This window comes from Trichechus manatus, unplaced genomic scaffold, assembly GCF_000243295.1.
Source record: "Trichechus manatus latirostris isolate Lorelei unplaced genomic scaffold, TriManLat1.0 scaffold00198, whole genome shotgun sequence".
Lineage (NCBI taxonomy): Eukaryota > Metazoa > Chordata > Mammalia > Sirenia > Trichechidae > Trichechus > Trichechus manatus.
In genome coordinates, this window is record NW_004444134.1 from 3,744,222 (window position 1) to 3,763,533 (window position 19,312).

Sequence of the window (19,312 nt, forward strand, 5' to 3'; positions counted from 1 at the left end):
AAACTCTACATTGAAGGGATGCTTGGGGAAAAGAAACAGCTGCTGTCCCAAACCCAAAGCCAATATGAGATATATAACAATGGAAAGAGCACTAGAGTGAGGTCAGGAGACCTGGGTGTTTAGCCATATGCACTGGGACAACCATCCTGGTTTCTATGCTCATGTGTGTTCTGATTTGGAGTTACTGAATAGCACCCATAGTTCTAGTCCTGGCTTTGCTACCAAATTAACTTATGCACTCATGTGTTCCCTGACGCTTCCCCAGGCCTTGGCCTTTCATCAGTAGAATGAGAAGCTGGGACATTATTTGAGTTCAAAAAGGTTCTATGATTCTGAGCTATTTCTGAGCAATTTAATTTAAGGAGAAAAACCCACCACCACCACACACACACACACACACACACACACACACACACACTCACACAAATACAAACCCTATATCCCTATATTCTGGGGTAGATTTGATAAAAATCACCATAAACCATTTAAAGTATCTGGTAATTTCCTGATGAGGGTATAGAAGGCAGTGGTTCCTCTCTCTCCTACTGATTCAATACTTGCTGTTCCTTAAAATAAAAATCAACTTAATATAAAACTGCTGAGAGTTTTATGTAGTCTTAACACACACCACACCTAACCTCAGCAGGACATTGTTTCCTTGTTAGAAGACACATAGCTGAGAGTTCCAAATAATAGCTCAGTTGTTTAACGTCTACTTAATGGATTAGCAAAGTTAACAAATGATATCTTATTCCTGGCTCCTTCTGCTGAAATGTAATACTTTCAAAGGCATATAAACTGTTCCCACTTTGTGACCTTCCTCCTTTCACAGAATGAACATATTTGCTTCTCTCAACCTAGGCCTGTTCCTCTCCCTATAGAATAAACCAAAACATCTGGAGATACTGTGGGGTCTCTTTCAAGAAGATTACAAGTTCTTTCCTGCTTTCACTTCTCTGTGAGATGTATCTTGACAACTCAAAATTAGAAGCTGGTGTTATGGCTACATGCAAGAACTAGTCCAACTGTCCCAAACCAAGTCTTCTGTTCTTCCTTTTTCTGTTTCTTTTCCCCTTCTCTCTTCATTCCCTGCTTAGTCTCCCCCTTTTCTTCTTCTTTATTTCTTTCCTTGAGATGTTTCATTGAATGTAAGGCACAGAATAAGCTTGCCCCCTCCCCTCCTGATTCTAACAAAGAAAGAGACCACCTGGAATAGGATTTAGTATTTTTGACATCCCCTGTGTTCCCTCATGGCTTAGCCTGAGGATGGGGCTGCTGGTTGATGGGGAAGATTGTACTGTGTTCGCACGTCATCTCTGAATGCGTGTGAAGTCCATCAAGCTCATACTCCTGAGTAGGTATGATTTACTGCTTGGGGACCTGGAAGGCAGGTGACATTGGCTCCACTGTCCCTTCCATGATTAGGAGTTTTGCAAATACTGGGGCATGTCATCTCTAGTTGTTCATTTATTTCCCCTTCATATTGGTCTCCCTCTATCCAACTGAAAAAACCTGGTTAAGTGTCTACTATGTGACAAGCAGGGGGCTCTTTGCCAATCGAAGCTCTAGGAGCATTTTTATACAGAGGTAAAAGGGACGAGGCCTTTGTAGGACACCCACAAAAAGGAGGTAGGTTACTTCCCAGGTTGTCTGAGAAAGAAATATCTTCAGTCTTCTGCTCGCAGCTCCTCATCGAAGCTGTTAGCTAGATTCTTGAAGAACAACTTTCACGGATGGTGGATTATAGAGAAAAAAAAAGACGACTAAAACCCTCCCTTGAGTGCAATGGGTAACAAGCACTCCCATTGCTCTCTACAGCTGGGGATTGTGGCTGGAAAAGCTGAAGAGCCATAGGAAATTGTAAGGATGATATATTCTGGTAAAAGACATATTTTCCCTTGGGAAGGACATATGATGAGCTTTTTTTTTTTTTTTTAAAGAACCAGGCAGATGGAGTATGGGGTAATAAAGAGGGTGGTGGGAAGACACCAATAATGGAGGTGGAGAAAGGGCTAAAGAGCCTTCCTTGTCTGCTTTGGCAGATTTTGCTACAGGTGGAATGTGAAATATGAACTGTTTGTACAGTTCATATTTCCATATACTAAGAAAAACAGAGAAAGCTGGGCACTGAGCTCTGACTGAGCTCCCTTCTTCTGAGCTCCAAACCACTTCTTTAAAATGGACCTTTAGATCTCAGAGGAAGCTGTTTTCCACTAGATCTAGCGGTGCTGGAGCAGAGCATGTGCCAGCTGAGAAAACAAACTCGAGAAGGTATACTCAGGTTAACAGGCCTGAGGCAAGAGCCTCCTTTCCTTCCCCACCAGGTCCCCCTCCATTCCCCTGGGGCTCAGTTCTGGGCTTTGGCAGTGGTGTTCATTAGGTAGGGGATAGGAATGGGCTGCCCCATGTAGCCTAGGACAGAAAGAGATTTAGTCTTCTCCTCCTGACTTTTATGTAATGAAAACTAGAGGTACAAAAACAAGGCAGCAAATAACACTGTGTTGTTACATTGTTATGTGCTGTTGAGTTGGTTCCGACTCATAGCGACCCTATAGGATGGAGTAGAACTGCCCCATAGGGTTTCCAACGAACGGCTGGTAGATTTGAACTGCGGACTTTTTGGTTAGCAGCCAGGCTCTTAATCACTTCATCACCCGGGCCCATAACAAGAAATAAAAGGGGAGAGAGGAGAGCAGGCCACCTTTTGACTCCACAGCGCCTGTTTGTGTCCCAGGTATGCGTGGTCACACCTCTGTTAGCCTCACATCATGGAGGCGCCACAGTGGGATGCAGATCACTGGGCAGGACATCCACGTAGGCTCACTGAGCTCTAGCAGAATTCGAGTCTAAAACTTTGAGCTTTGGTGAAATCCTAAATGGGCCCGTATAGATTTTTACTCTCTTTCGTGTAAATCTTTGTTTATTTTAAGAAAGAATTAATTTTTTTTCTGATTTGTTTTGCATTTCTCATGTATTAGTTGGGTTAAAAACTAGTTGACGTCTGAAAAACCTTTTATGGAGTGAGAGACAGAGTGTGTGTGTGTGTGTGTGTGTGTGTGTGTGTGTTTGAATATGTCTGTGTGTGTGTGTGGAAATTTAAGATATTCATAACTAACCTTTCAAGTAGCTAGCAATTTAAGCTAAACCTGATATTCCAAGCCCTGATCCACAGTTTCCCAGTAGGCTCTGAGTATGGCTTAGAGCATTTTTTTTCCCGGCAATCTGTGATCCTTCCTAATGACAGACATGTCATTTGACAGGCTGATTCCCTAAGCTGAGGAGTGAATCCTGTTTTGGGAGCCACAAATAGTTCTGCTCCTTTTTCCATACTCATACCTGGACCGTGATTCATCAGCTAAATTCAGGTGGAAGAAATCAGATGCTTATAAAAATATTCTAAAGTTATGCATAACCTTTAAGGGAAAGGTCTACATGTGTCATTAAACATTTATCACTTTTTTTGGTGGGGGGAGCGGAATGAAAGTTTATTTTCCACTCTTGGGGAATTACCCAGAGGCAATAAAAGGTTTTATGACTGAATATCCCAATTTACATCTCGTGGAACTAAGCAAATACAAACTTTAAAAATATGGTCACGGCCCATATATTTAAAAAAGTGTTGTCACCATGGACTAATTCAGCTCAAATATGTTTCTTTCAAGTTTCACCGTATGAAGTGGCTAGATCACCCCCAATAGTGAGCTTGTTTATCTGTTAACTATATGATTTCTGCTATAGTGTTTCTTTAGTAAAAAGGAGTGGTAATGGAATCTTATGTCTTATTTAAAAAGTAAAACATTTACCGGAACCTGAGAATAATTCCTAGGAATGAATGCTCTTTCCCCTTCCCCACTTGTCTCCTTACATTTTTCTTCAGTGGCTTTACTCTTTTTTTCTTCAAGTTTTACTTTTCCTTTGAGTTTATACACAGTTTCTCTGTGCAGAATTTGTCCTATTTTAAATGCCTTCTTCATACATATTGAAACATTATGAATGGAATGCCACGAGGTCTCGGATTTGCTTCAAAATAATCCAGTGGGGTAAGGTAGTGGAGGGGGATATGGTTGAGGGTATAAGTGAAACAAGTTTGGTCCTGAACTAATTATTATTGAAACTGGATGTTGGTTACATGGAAGTTTATTATATTATTCTCTATGTTTTAGCATATATTTGAAATTTTTCATTAAAAAATCTTTTCCTCAATTCTCTTCAGGATTCACTTTCCTCTTTTACTGGACCCTGTTTTGTGGATCCATAATTTTTCTCCTCCAGATCCCAAATGTTTATTCTGGAAAGGACACCATTTTGCCCAGTTCACTATCTCTGACAATGGGATTTCTGAAGCTCTTTCCAAAGATACCTCAACATCATAAGAAAATGTTTATTACATTTGTGTGTTTGTGTGTTGTTATTCTAGCTTTTGTCAAGGCAAGTGTAACAGAGGTGGACCCTGCCAAGCTCACAGGCTAAAGTTGACAAAAATGCTCTTTGTTTCATGAAGAGCTTCTTCCTTTCAGAATCCAATTTTTCTCCTTCTATTGCCTTCTGTCTTTCTCCCTTCACCGTTTCTTCTTCCCGCCCCTTCTCTTTTCTTCCCTCTTCTTCTCTTTTCTTCCTTCTTCTCAGTACCAATTCAATACTCTTTCCTATAACTTGTTGGCAAAAGCTGTCCTATAGCTATTTTCAAATTCAAACTCTTCTATAGCTTTCAATCCTCTATAGGGTATCTATCTGCTCTGCTCTAAAAAACTACTTACCTAGGACATTTAAACAGGTGTCTAGACACAGCCATTGTTTGACATGGTGCAGAGAAATCCCAAGGGAAAGAACTTGAACTCTGTCCACACTGAGGATTAGACATGTTCAGGCAAAGCTAATGGGATGTGTTGGAGGAGGGTATTACCAGCTGAAGCCAGAATGCAGAGACATATCTTCTTCATTCCTGCCACTCTTTCCACTTCACCAGCCTCCTCAGAATATAAGACTCACCCCTATTCTCTCTACCAGAGGCTAAGATGGACAACCAATAAAATAGATAATAGTTCAGAATTTCAAATTACTTCAACTGGAAATAATGATGAACTAGAGCCAATAAGTTAAAATATAATATTAATAGTTTTATATTCCTGCATTTGGGTGAAAGTGATCAACTGAAGTAGTAAAGACCTGACATTATGCATATGCAAAAGGTCTAGATTTTCAAAATTTTATTCTTAGCCAGTGATGAAACACTGTCATTGGAAAAGCTAACACACTTTTAACTGGATTAATAGATTTACAGTATCTAGATTGAGGGAAGTAATAATAGTCCCATAACATTACATTTTAAGAAAGATATCAACAATTTTGGGAAAATTCAGAGGCAAGTGAGTGATGTGTTAAGCAGTGTGAAAATAGTAAATTATAAGAAACTCTGAAAGAAAACTGTGATGTTTGTCCTGGAGAGAAATAGGAAATAGGTGGAAGCTTCTCTCAGGAGGCAGAATGAAGTTGGGTTGGCAAAAGCTTCAAAGAGGATTCTGATAACATGGAGTAAGCTCATTTCTCCCTGTGTCCTATAGCTATAGAACCTGGACAGAAAGCAAACAGCAGCTACCTCAGTGCTCTGAGTTGTAAATAGTGGAAGATGGACTGGAGAAGAAGATCAGAAGTCAAAGTATCACCGAAGTGGCATTGAGTTTACCATTTTTTCTCTTCCAGTTTTCTTGTCCTTGGTCCAGGATGTGGGCATAGCTGTGAAGTACACAGCAGAGCTGAGTAACTGAAGTCCCAGCTTTCTAGCTGGAGGACCAAAAAGGGAAGCCCCAGGAAATTAGAAAGCACTTGTGAATGCACAAAGAGGGAGGAGTTTGGGAAAGGAATCCCATAGATTTGCTTATGAAATCCTGGGCTCACCCTGAGCTGCACATGAATGAATCTGATTCTAATCAGCAAATAAAGGACTTTGAGAACTGAAATAAAAGCTAGACCACCATCCAGATCCCACACTGGTCACTGAGTAGCACATATGGGGACAGATTCTAACAACACTATAAAGGCCTTGGGAATGAATAGAACTGACATTGACACTACAGACCAAAGACCGCGGGTTAGAACTTATACCCTGAACCTAACCAGGATGATTGTCTGCTAAAACAAAACTATTCACATTTCTCACAGGATTTAAACAAGACCCAGACTCTCATTAATGTCTGTAACGCTATCCAAAATTATTTGGCATAGGAAGAATTAGAAACATTTCAAGTCATAAGGCAAAAGCAATCAACAGACATTAATGAAATGACACAGATGTTGAAATTATATGACAAATATATTAAAGAAACTATTATAAAAATGTTTCAACTGGAAATTGGGAACACACTCAAAACAAATGGAAAGATAGAAATGAAAAACACAATAGCAAAATAAAAAGCTTTCTGTATGAGCTTATTACCTTTTTTAAAATATAATTTATTTAATTGTAAGTTTATATAATTTAACTTTTAACAATGTCTTTGTTTAATAACATGTTTTCAAATTCTTGAAAATTTACCAATCAGCTCGTTCAAACTGGCACAGGCCAGCTCTACTACACAACTGACGTCTATCATGAACAGTCTGTCTCAGTGGATAGTAAAATATCCAGCATTGTAGGACTTCTTAGGGAATTCAATATAGAAATAAGCATTGTGAAGTACCAAATTAGAGATGAATATGCATTTCTAAACATAATTAACTTGTGGTCTAGGGCGTATACTTTGGGGAATGGTAATGCTAACAAAAAATTTAACCCCAAGATGATCTGATTCTTCTGACTAGATTTCAATCTCCTTCTTGCTATATAGTCTCCTATACTTTCACATTCACTTCAATTATAGGCCTTTAATCTTTTCTGCTGTCTTTGTCTTCTTTCTATGCCCCTCCCTTGTAATCTTCTCTTGGCACAAAGCAAGCCCTTGCTATTTTTTTCCCAGACAGTAGCCAAGCTTAAAATCTAGACATACCAATAAAAATTTTGGAAATTCTTTCTTAGTTACCTGAAAGTGGCTTCTCTCATTGCCTTTTTCCAGACCATAAATTTTTACACCCTCAAAGTTGTCTCTCACAATATCCATACTCTTTGCAGCTATTAAATCATAAGAAAGATGAAGACTATCTTGTAAACTTGGCAAGGCAAGCCTTTGGGATAATGTTAAACATACGTTCCCTTCCTGATGGCTAGATGCATATGATTTGCTCTCAGATCTCTGTCTTTGTTGACCTTCCTCCCACTATTTAATTGCTAGAGGCTGTATCCTAGTTAACAGGAATGGGAACAGCCAAGTAGTTAGAGATCATGTGATTTCCCCCTCCATTCTCAGATGGACAATAGATCACACTTACACTATCACCAGTGTCCCTGGATCTCATTTGGGAAACACTATTTTTTATTAGAGCCCTGGTGGAGTATATGCCTAGGTCAATGAACATCATCCCTGACCTACAGGAATTTTGACTTAATAGCAAATTTCTCTTAATTTACACACAGCTGTTTTACTTGTGTTGACAATTTTGCTGAAGAAAAATGTTGCCCCTTGTGGAGTTAGAGCCTCTTTCAATTTTGCCAGCATTTCAGAAATAAATGGTGTGCTAGCGCAAAGTTACTTTTCAGTGAACCATGCACTTGCCAAAGCAGCGCATACTCCCACCACATCACAGAGGTTAAGATGAACTTTTAAAGCAAGTGGTGCCTGAGGTTTAAAGCTGAGTGGAGGGGGAAAAAAAAGGAGGAGAAGACTGGTTTAAAAAACTAAAAACAAGCTATCCCCGTTTGGCTACAAATATTTTAACTTAAATGATTGACATACTTAATTAAATTCAAAGTTGAAGTTGACTGCCATAAGATGATATCTCTCCATACCTTCATGGGTACTTTAAAGTTATAAGTTAAACTTTGACAAATTGGTTTTAAGTCAGATTTGTTAATACACTTACGGATGGGTGAAATCAGGCTGTTGGTTTGCTTACTGCAAACTTACTCAAAAGCATGGAAATTGTCTATACACACAAGCACTGCAATTGATCTGTGACTCATAATCAGTGTCACTCAATACTATACTTCTATATGCAGTAATGCACTTTCTTTTTTTAGACATTAGGTGTTTCAAAATATGTAGATTTTACTTTACTACTTCTTTAATTTGTGGTCTTATTATGAGGTGAATAAATTCAAGTCAAGTGTTACTCATCTTTTCATTTTTAGCCCCTAAGTTAGAGCTTGTTGGACGAGTAAGTCAGTAAGTGAATGAGTGAATGATAATAAATAAATGGGTGAAGTGGTGTTTATGGTCATATGTAGGGCTGAATCACAAAGGTCACGATTTTCTTTCAGTCAGTTATAGACACAATGCTATTAGATAACAATGTTTTCAGGAAAAATATCAGCTTAGAACTGAAGATTTTTCTTTCCCCACCTTAACCCCCCCAAATGATTTTGGACTTATTCTAGTTTAGGCCCATTCTTTTGGCTCTGATTTAAGAAAAGTAGAACAAACCTCTTTCCAAATGAGAATTAGGGGCCGTTGTCTTTCTCTACATTTTAAAATCCTCAAAATCCACAGGGGTGATATTGCCTGCAAAGGAGCAGAAATTGGTTCTTGGGAGGTGAAAAAATCCTACTCTTTTTATGTATAAAGCACAGATATTCATATAATACATGAACAAATATACAGTATATCTGTGATGTTACAATTTCATGGGGGACTGCTTGGGGGAAAACGTCTAAACAGGCTCTTTAAGAGAACCATGATGAAAAAAAGGGTCAGAAACACTGTTCTAAATGGTTACGTTTTTGATAACTTGCTCTTTGTAATACTAATGACAATTTCAAAAGCTATAACTTCACTCAGTCATCAAGAGACCCTTTTGGTTGGGCAGGGTAGGGGTAATAGGTATAGAAATTGTTATAATTATTTGCCAATCTTAATGGGCAAAATATAAATATTTTATTTCAACTAGCGCCAGTGTTGCTAATAATTTGTAAATATATATCACACCTATGTTCACATTGATACATTAGCTATGTTAGTAAAGTTTACTCCTACTACAATGAATAGCATCAATATAATCTTAAAAAAAAAAAAGAATGAGAAGTTCTAGCCGATTTATTTTAAGCAATATTTGGCCTAACACAATAATAGATATTTAATCTGTGATCAGTTAAAAATTAGGTTGCTTTTACTTGTCATTTTATTATAAAAATATCATGCTGCAATATATTATTAAAACTTTTGGGGAAGGTTTTATTGCTGCTGTGATAGCTGAGTTAAGAGTTAAAGAAAATCTTTCATGTTTAGAGAATTATATCCGCTTTTAATCTGTGCTATCAGCATTTGTCCAGAGGCAGTTGAATTTTTCAAAGAGGATTGTCCAGGCAAGGCATAAAAAACCAGAAATTTTGATTAAAAAGAAAACAAGAATCCGAGCTGTATATTTAAAATAAAGAAACTAGCACTTTCCAAGGTAAATGAAAGTGTTTATCTTATTTTTCTTAGAAAGGGAAGGTTTGAAGCTAACCCGTTCGTGATTTCAAAGTCATGAACGAATTTGTGAAATGATGATAGATACAGTGTATATTTTATAGTAGCATGGAATTTAAAAAATAGGAACTTCTACAATATTATTTCCTCCAAAGCATAATAAATATAGAGTAGGGTCACCAGAGTTGATGATTAAACAAACACTGTAGTTCAAGAGACACCTAACATTCTGAGGGAAAGGTTGAAAAATGGCATAAATATGTTTGGTGTTTTAAACATACTTCTCCTTCATGATTAACATGAAGATAAACCAAGTAAGACCAGATCTGTATTTTTCTTTTGGGTCAAAGGAAGTCACAGAGATTTAATTTCATGTCCTACTTTGAAAATTGGGGCCCTTAGTATTAGCATGATTTAGGCCATGTTTTTGATGGCTTATTTTGGAAAGAAAAGTTGCTGCCAAGCTCAGACCATCTAATTTCTCAGGAAAGTGATGTGGCCATTCCTGCCTCTTAGGAACTCACACTAGGCAAAGGTGAGATGCTGGGGTCTAACGTGTCAGGGCTAGCAGTGCTCACACTGTAAACTGCCTTGGGAAGGGACTGTGATTTTCTTGATCTAAAGGGGCATTTGGAAAGAAGAAAACATTCTATACAGAAGTGGGGAGTCGGGGTGGACAAACTTCATGTTCTTCAATATTATCCAAGAATTATTCCAGACGGGTGCAGACTTGGCCAAAATCATTAAATTTGCCTCAGTTTCTGTTAGGGGTGCAGCAAGGTAAGCGCAGTGCTTACCTTGCTTACCAGGTCATCTGTAGTGAAAAACTTCACTTTTTTCCACCGTATCAAAGATTCTGCTTTTAGGTATGGCTGGCATCTGTCTCTGTCCTGACCGCACATCACCTTCCTGCAGAATCAAAGTGTCTTTTCAAACTTACAGTCTCTGACAGGGACGGCCCCTGGTTTCTGTACATGTCAGATAAGAATTGTTTTTTTGCCTTTTTTTTTTTTCAGATAATGATTGATCCAGAAGGGTTTAAAAAATTGCTTTATTTCTTTTAGACTTGATTCTTTATCCATAAAGGGAGATACCAATAGTTAACTTTATATACAGAAACAAATACAAAGTGTTTGCTGTCAAGTCTACTCTGACTCCTGCAGATACCATGTGTGTCAGAGTAGAACTGTGCTCCATAGAGTTTTCAATGGCTGATTTTTCAAAAGCAGATCATCAGGCCTTTTTTCTTGTTTTAAAAAAATTTGTGTTATTGTTGTTTTACCAGGCCTTTCTTCTGAGGTGACTCTGAGTGGACTTAAACCTCCAACCTATCAGCAGCCAATTGCATAAATTGTTTGCACCACCCAAGGATTGGCATTAAGTAGTGATTATATATCAGGGCTCAGCTGAGACTGAGGGCTACCATGTGAGGATAGAACTGAGACCACCTAAGTCACCATAATTTAGTTGTCTGATCCAGGAAAACTTTGCCTAGGAAAGATAAGGCTATGAATGACTAACTTCACCGTTGACTTCAGGAAATTCCTACAATCAATTTATCAGAGAAAATAGTCCGATCACCTGGGCAAACAGCTTGCTTATTAAAACAACAGTTTACTTATAAAGATGCACTTTATATGCACTCATTTCACTATGTCCAGCAAACCTAAACTGGTATTTCACACATTCTACTTGAGCTCAGATCCCAAACCTCTATAAATGTTCCACTTCTAACTTCTCTCTGAGATGCTGCTAAGATTCTGTCAAGGTGGTGTGCTCTTTTACTGTAGGGAGCTCAAATAAACCTACTGTTGCTTAATTGACAATTAATTAACTGGTACTGTTTTGCAAAGTTCAACAATCATCATTATACAGTGGGTTTTGAGCTCATCAACTTATGCCTCATTTGTGCAGCTGAGTAATTGCAGCCAGCAACAGGCTTTGCTCTGCTCTGTGCCTGAGCTCCTCTCTGGGATGAAGTTGGGCTTCTAGGGAGTCGTGATTCCCAGCAGGTTAGGGAGTGTAATGCCTTTTAGATTGCATTTTGATTGCTTCCCACTGTGCTGAAAGTGTAAGGAGCACCCTTAAATGCCTAACTTCCTTGGCTACTGGAGACAGACTGGCTCTTTATTACTTTCTAATTCAGGAATCCCTGTTTGCTAAGCATTCTGCAACACCTGCTTACTTGTTCCTGGAAAAAAAACAAACAAACAACGGGAGGCAGCAAGAGCGAGATATTCTGGTCAGATGATCAAGATGGAAGCAAAGCTAATGAGTAACAGATGCCAAGTCAAGGATTAAACTGAGGTAGGCTGGTGTTTCTAACTCCCAGGTTTATACCTGGATCAGCAACAGAACGACTGAGTCTGTGTCTCTTTCAGTGTGGTTTGGGCTGAATCCTGTTGTTCACTCTGTCAGCCTGGCTTCACAAACACATTATTCCCTGAGCAGAGTTTTTCATTAAACAGAATATTAAATCAGCCAAATTATATCCATTTAGCTTTTGGCAGAAGAATGTGCTGTAGGTTAGGAGAGAAAGGAAAACCTGTCTCCAGCTTCTCCAGGGAGTCCCTGGGTAGAGCACATGGTAAACATGCCTGGCTGCTAGCTGAAAGATTGGAGGTTTGAGTCCACCCAGAGGCTCCTTGGAAGAAAGTCCTGGCAATCTACTTCTGAAAAATCAGCCATTGAAAACCCTGTGGAGCACAGTTCTGCTTTGACACACATGAGGTTGCTGTATGAGTTGGAGTCAACTTGACAGCAACTGGTTTATCTTCTTCAGAAGCTGTAGGGAAGGCAAGTTTTTAAATGTCTGTAAATCCACAGGCTTTTCTTTATGTTTCATGACAGCAGAGACAGACAGTTTTAAATTTGAAGTTCTGAAGAAACCATAAAGTATAGTAGTTCTCAGTTTGGATACCATCAATGTCTCGGGTTTAGGGTTACCAGATTTAAAATTATAGGATGCACAGATAAATTTAAATTTTAGACAAACAATGAATAATTTTTTTTTTTTGTATAAGAATGTCCCAAGCGTTGCCTGGAATATACTTATGCTAAAAAAAAAAAGTTATTTGTTGCTAATCTGAAATTCAAATTTAACAGTGCATCCTGTATTTTATCTAGTAACCTTCCTGGAGATTCATGAAAGTATGTGTGAACTAAAAGCCAGTTTTTCTTACTTGTAGTTCTGGAGTCTTCAGAACATACTATAAGCATGTATGTGTGCTGAGAGTGTGTATAAGCTTATTAAGTAAGTATGTATAAGCTTAATTAGGTTGATTTATTAAGTTACCTGTGTGGTACAAAGTAATATCAGATTGGTGAGAAACTAAAAAAAAAGGCACTGTCACATAGAAATAGAAGTTTACTGTGAGAAACAAAAAAGCAAGTATGCAGTTGGGTCTTTGGAGTTTAGGCTTCAGGGAGGGGAGTGGAGAAGTGCCTAACACAGATCTTAAGTGTAGTGATTGAAAATAATATTCAGCTGTCACAACTTTATTTAAAAATGTGTCTTTCTATAATTCTTGCCAGGCTCATGCTTCGTGGAACTCAGAGGATATATTCTTAATCTTGCTGTTCACTATACTTTATTGCTGTTATGTTATCTTTATACTGCCGAACAATGAAATGTAATGAAACTCCTAACATACAGTAGTCAAAATCATCGAATTACAAGGTCTGGGAAGCCCATGTTCATCTTGAAAGTATTTTTCAATACTTTTCACCCTTCTCTTAAATCCATTCATTTATCTTATTATCACATAGCTAAGAGCTCTACATTCACATTCTGAGGGAAAAAAAAAATCCTCAACTTCTGGGGAAATATGTTGATGTAGCTATTGTTTTCGCTATTGTACATCATGTTTATATTACTATGGGAAGGAGCCCTTTTCCCTTTTCCCTTGTCCTGAGAGACTAGCATGTAGAAACACACCAAATACAACAGTGCCCTCCACTGTTCATTAAAGAAAAAATGTGTGCTTTTGTGATGTTGGGCAGGATGACAAGTCCAGTTAAAGGAGGTCATTCTAATCAGAGGCAGGCTCCTTTGCTGTGGGAAGCACAGGTGTTAGGATATTAGAACATAAGTAAGTGATTGGAATTGTGCCATTTATTTGAAAAATAGCAAGAATGATGAAAGAAGTGTCTATTGACTCCAGATTATAACTAAGAATGAAACATTAAATCATCTAAAGTGAGTATTTCATTATGATGTCATGGCAAAGAATGTAAAGCCCTTTAGCGTGATTATGCTTTTACCTCTCCTTTACGTAGGAATAGATTCTGACAGACAGAAGAAAATGAGAATCAGATGCAGTTCCTTAGAGAATGCATTTCAACAGCCTGCAAGGAAGCTGGATTTGTGTGCTAGGCCTGTAACCAAAGGTTTTGTGAGTTTCAGCTTGCTTTGGGGTGGAGGATAGGCCCAGCACCTTAGTGTCCTGTGTTTATAGGTGCAGCCCACCTGAGCGGTGGAAGTGCCTGCTGATTCCACAGGGAGAACGGAGAACACGCTGCCAGCAGCACCCTTCTAGCTAATGTGACACCCACTTTGGCTGATCTTTCATCTCATTCTAGAATTCTCGTCTCATCTCAGAATGTCCTGGTGTCAGAGGTGGGAGGACCTTTAGAAATTTTTGTTCAGCCTCTTCATTCTACACTTCACAAGTCCTAGGTGACTTGTCTGAAGTCACAGAACCTAGCAGTTCCAGCACCCTATCCCCCGAATCTAGGTTTCATTTCCTGTGTTTTCAATAAGCCTGTAATGTAATGAACATTTGAGAAGACTTAGTGTTCTTAAATAGCTAACAAAATGTATAATAATACTGAGTCGTCTACATATAAATAGTTTGTTTCAACTAGCTTCAGTACTGGAGCCTGGGTGGCAAAAAAGTTATCTGTGATTGGTTTCTAACCCAAAGGTTGGCAGTTCGAACCCACCCAGCGGCTCTGTGGAAAAAAAGGCCTGACGATCTGCTTCAGTAGAGATTACAGCCAAGAAGCCCTGTGGGGCAGTTCTACACCGTAACATGTAGGGTCACCATGAGAGGGGGTCTACTCGACAGCAGCTAACAACAACAAGCTTCAGTGTTGCTAATAATTTGTTTTATTTTTAAACTCTTCAGTTTTGGTAGCAAAATTAATTTTAGAAGTGATATTACATAAAAGGCCAGTTATTCTAGAGGACATTGGGAGGATGCTCAGATACCTGGCTTAGACCACTGAAACACTTTGTTTTACTGCTTTTAGAGTCTGTTTTATTCATGGAAATGTATGAAGTCACACCCTACACAGATGAATGGTTAGTTTTGGTCTGCTGGTGAATTATTCTTCCATAACACTGGTATGTGAAGTGGAGGTAAACCATTATACCCAAGGCAGGTCTAGAACAAGCCTGAAGTTCTTTATTGGCTTGTATGCACACTGTTGAATCAAGTTAACTATGTGGGTAATTAGTATGCTTAACAGAATGGAAAAATATTTTAATATAATCAAACAATAGGAGAGATAAGCTAATAACATCTCAGGCACTTTATTTTCTTTCACAGACCAAAAGAACTCTACTGAATATTTAAGCTTAATTCTTTTGAGACTAAGTGTATAAAATCAAAGAAGTACATGAAATTAAAAACAAAAGAGTTGAGTGGACTCTCTTAAAAGGTAAAAATCCTTAAAGCATCTTTCTAATTTGATCCATGTAGCTAAATGTTTCTAATAAATTGTAATAAATATAGCTAAAGGAATTAATTGTATGTGGATGGTAGTCTCTCACAGAAATCTAGTCTGAGAATCTAGTTAGAAATTGGGTTGCAACCACCCTCCTTCACCCATACCACTGGTTTATTTTGTCATTGCTATTACTGTGAAGTCCCTGGCTGGTGCAAACTGTTAACACGCTTGGCTGCTAACTGAAAGGTTGGAGGTTTGAGTCTACTCAAAGGCACCTTGAAAGAAAGGTCTGGTGATCTACTTCCAAAAATCAGCCATTGAAAACCCCATGGAGAACAGTTCTACTCAGACACACATGGGGTTGTCATGAGTTGGAATTAACTCAATGGCAATTGGAAAAAATTACTGTGAAAGGGAGCTGAGGGGCAATTTAGTCTCTCATTTTCTAAAATGTGCTGTATCGGCCTCTTCCATGACCAATTTCCATAAAGCTCATCTAGTAGTTCAAACTTTCTTAAGACAGCTAAAAACAGCTGCTAGAACGGCAAAGGAATATAATAAAAAACATAGGGTCAGAAACAATCAGAATCTATGAAAGCAAAATCCACAGTGGCCAAACACTCTTGGGGTGCAAACCCATCACGGTCTCCTTACTATGCAGAGCTGACTGGGCAGAGAGCTCCAAGGCTCCTGGCCCCTGCCATTGTCCAGCTGACAACCTTGTTAATGCCTGGGCGACACGCCAAATCAAGAACAGCAAAAGCAGGCGAAACGTGGTAGTTCTAAGAAGTGAGGAAGCACTGAAGCAAATTTATTTTATGTTGGTTTTATTATGCAGTAAAAAAACCTCCAACATGTACTCATTTACTAAAAAGAAAATAATAGATATTAATTTGATTGTAGTTTCCATATCAGGATTCCATAAAAAACCAAAAAAACCCATTGCCATTGGGTCGATTCCAACTCAGTGTCCCTACAGGACAGAGTAGAACTGCTCCATAAGGTTTCCAATGAGCGGCTGGTGGATTTGAACTGCCTACCTTATGGTTAGCAGTCAAATGCTTAACCACTGTGCCACCAGGGCTTCATATTAGCATCAAGGGGTACAAATTAGGGTTAGCCAAAGACTCTGAGATGCATTTGAAAATCTTAGGGAAAGAATTTCAGGTTCATATATAAAGACATCATGGGAATTAATGTTGAGAATCCACTACTGTTGAGCTTCTCTAATTTGGCAATGATTTGATATATACTTCATATACTATTAAAATGACATCTAACACTTCCAGGAAAAAAATAGGAATAAAAACCGATATTGCTTTCCACATATAAATGTAATATTCAGAAAACTGAAAATCAGAAAATATATTTTGGTGATTTTGACTGAAATCACAAAATAGGCCATTTGAAGATGTTGATGATGGAAGAAATGGAGCCAAACACTCTCCCCCTCAGCACTCCCCAGCTCCCCAGAGTGAAGGTGAGAACCCTTCCAAGAGGCTCCTGCAGCACAGAACCCAAAGACCCATCTTCAAAGTGGGATGCAGAGGTGCATGACCAAGGATGGCCAGTTGTGACTCACAGACAGTCATTACTGGGGATCTTGGACAAGTGACTTTCTTCATCTGAGAACTGGAGGAAAACACACCCTATGTGCTATCTTACTAGGGTGCAAGCCTACTGGAAGAAATTCTAAATCTATGGAAATATGAAATAATAGTCTTTCCAGATCTTCTAGTTGCACAGCTCTGGGGCCCCACTTACATCATATTCTACTGGAATGAAGCCACTCCACATCCCCCAATATAATGTGAGTGTTGTCACGTGGGTTGTCCAATGCTGGTGGTCCTGCAGCCATCCATTCATTCAACAAACGTTGAGAGCTGATTAGGTGCCAGCCACTGTGATCAGTGATAGGAACACAGAGATGAAAAATGTAGCCCTTGCCCTCAAATTGTTTAGAGTTCAAGGGAGACAGATAAGTACAACACACTCTGTGTTCAAGGTAGGGCACAGGCGAAGGCTAACTAACTCAGACTTGGAGGACCTTGAAAGGGTTCAAAGATGAGGCACACTGCACTGAGACCTGGGAACAAAGTGGAAGTCAGCCAGTGGGAAGCAGAAGAGGGTGTTTCTAGGCTGAGAAGCTCCTGTGCCATCTTGGAGGTGCAAACCCAGGCAGGGCCAGCAGTGTAGTGGTGGGAGGTGGGTTGAAAGGGGAATGTGGGAGAGAAGGCTGCAGAGACGGGGGATGAATTTTACCCTTGGTATGATGCTGCTTGGTTCAGGCTAAGGTGAAAGTTTCGCCTGCACTACATGAGGAAGACAGCCTTGTGTTGGAGCACTGTCTGCTACCCCTCCAGCTGCTGAATCTTGTTTAAGGATAAGTGGATGGCTTGGTTGTCCAAGTTCATCGAGATGGTCTCACGTGGGATTTTATATATGCTGGTCCATGGCCTTGGGCCACCACTCGTCTGTCAGTTCGTTGTACTGTGGTGGCTTGCATGTTGTTACGATGCTGGAAGCTATGCCACCCATATTTCAAGTACCAGTAGGGTCACCCATGGTGGATAGTTCTCAGTGGAGCTTCCAGAGTAACACAGACTAGGAAGAAACATCTGGTGATCTACTTTTGAAAATTGGTTGGTGAAAACCCTGTGAATCACAACAGAATATTGTCCGATATATGAGCCCCCTAGGTTGGAAGGCACTCAAAATACAAAATGGCCATAACAATGGACTCAGAATACCAACGATGGTGAAGATGATGCAGGATGGGGCAGTGTTTCATTTTGTTGTACATGGGGTCAACATGAATCAGTGCTGACTCGAAGGCAACTGACAACAACAACACATCCTTGGGAGAGGTTTGGAGTAGAATCTGGAAGAGCGCTTTCACCCAAATGTTGGAAGGCAGGAAGACAAGGGGACACCTGTATTCAGGACCTGTCAGGGTTGGCAAGTTGCAGCACAGGCCAGCTCAGGCTCACACAGATGGTGCCTGCTGTTCCTCCAGTAGAGGTGGGCCCCATGCAGCTTTGATACTTGGGACTGGTGGCAGGGAACTTTATTAACTTGGGCACTGGTAGCTTTGTTCCCCCCAGCAGCCACCTCGTTGGGGCACATCAGCATGGATTTGGGTGACGACCTTCAACTTTTTAAAAGCAGGTAAATGGATTTGGTTCCTTGTTTTCCCTACAACACCTTCTTGCTGCTGTTTTCTCAGAGGAGGCCTTTGGTCAGAGAGGGTGTGTGTGTGTTGGGGGTGGTGGTGGTGGTGGTGGTTAATGTGTCTGGACACAGAGTTAGGCCTGCTCAATTGGATTTTCTCAGAGAAGCCCCTTCTTTCCTGAGGGTATATAAAATTCCCCATGGTGAATTAATCAGTTCCCATCCACGGAGGCTACTTTTCAAAGTAAATATTCCAATCATCTCTTCACTCCTGGGCAAAGTCCTAAGCCCTGTTAGCTGCCTGGGCTTCCAGCCACACATGTGTCAGCCGCCCACATTCCAGAGCACAAACACCATCTCTGCAATCACGGGGACATGCCGACTTTAAACCTTCATCTCCTAACGTCTTCATGAAGGGAAAGAGAGTGAGGAATGTTTTGAATTAAAGTTAGGGTGTGGGAACCTTGTCCTGCAACAAAATGACAGAGCCTCAAAGCTGGGGTCATTGCAAAGGAGGCTGTTCCTGCTTCCCAGCTGAGTCTGAGGCTGAATTTGGCATTCTGGAGAGAGGAGTCAAGTTTCATTAATAGGGTCAAGGCCACTCCAACTCTCAGAGTGCCTTCTCAGTCCAGTTTGTGCCCACACCTGCTGATAGCCCTTTCTGTGAGCCAGAGCAACTCAGCCGGGCCCAGGGAGATGAGGACAAATCTGCTCCTCAGGACTGTGCCAGCAAAACTCCGCCAAGGCTTTGTGCTGCTGCTGCTGCTTTTTTTTTGTTTTTTTTCTTTTAACTTTGGGTATGGAAAATTCTGACCACATGCAAAAGAAAACCTGCAGGTACCCATCACCCAGCCTCAACAATGGCCTTTATTTCATTTTCACTTCTACCCACTTCCCCCTGCCCAGTACTGTACTGAAGCAAACCCTAGGCATCATCTAATTTAATTCATAAAGGTTTCAGAACATATCTC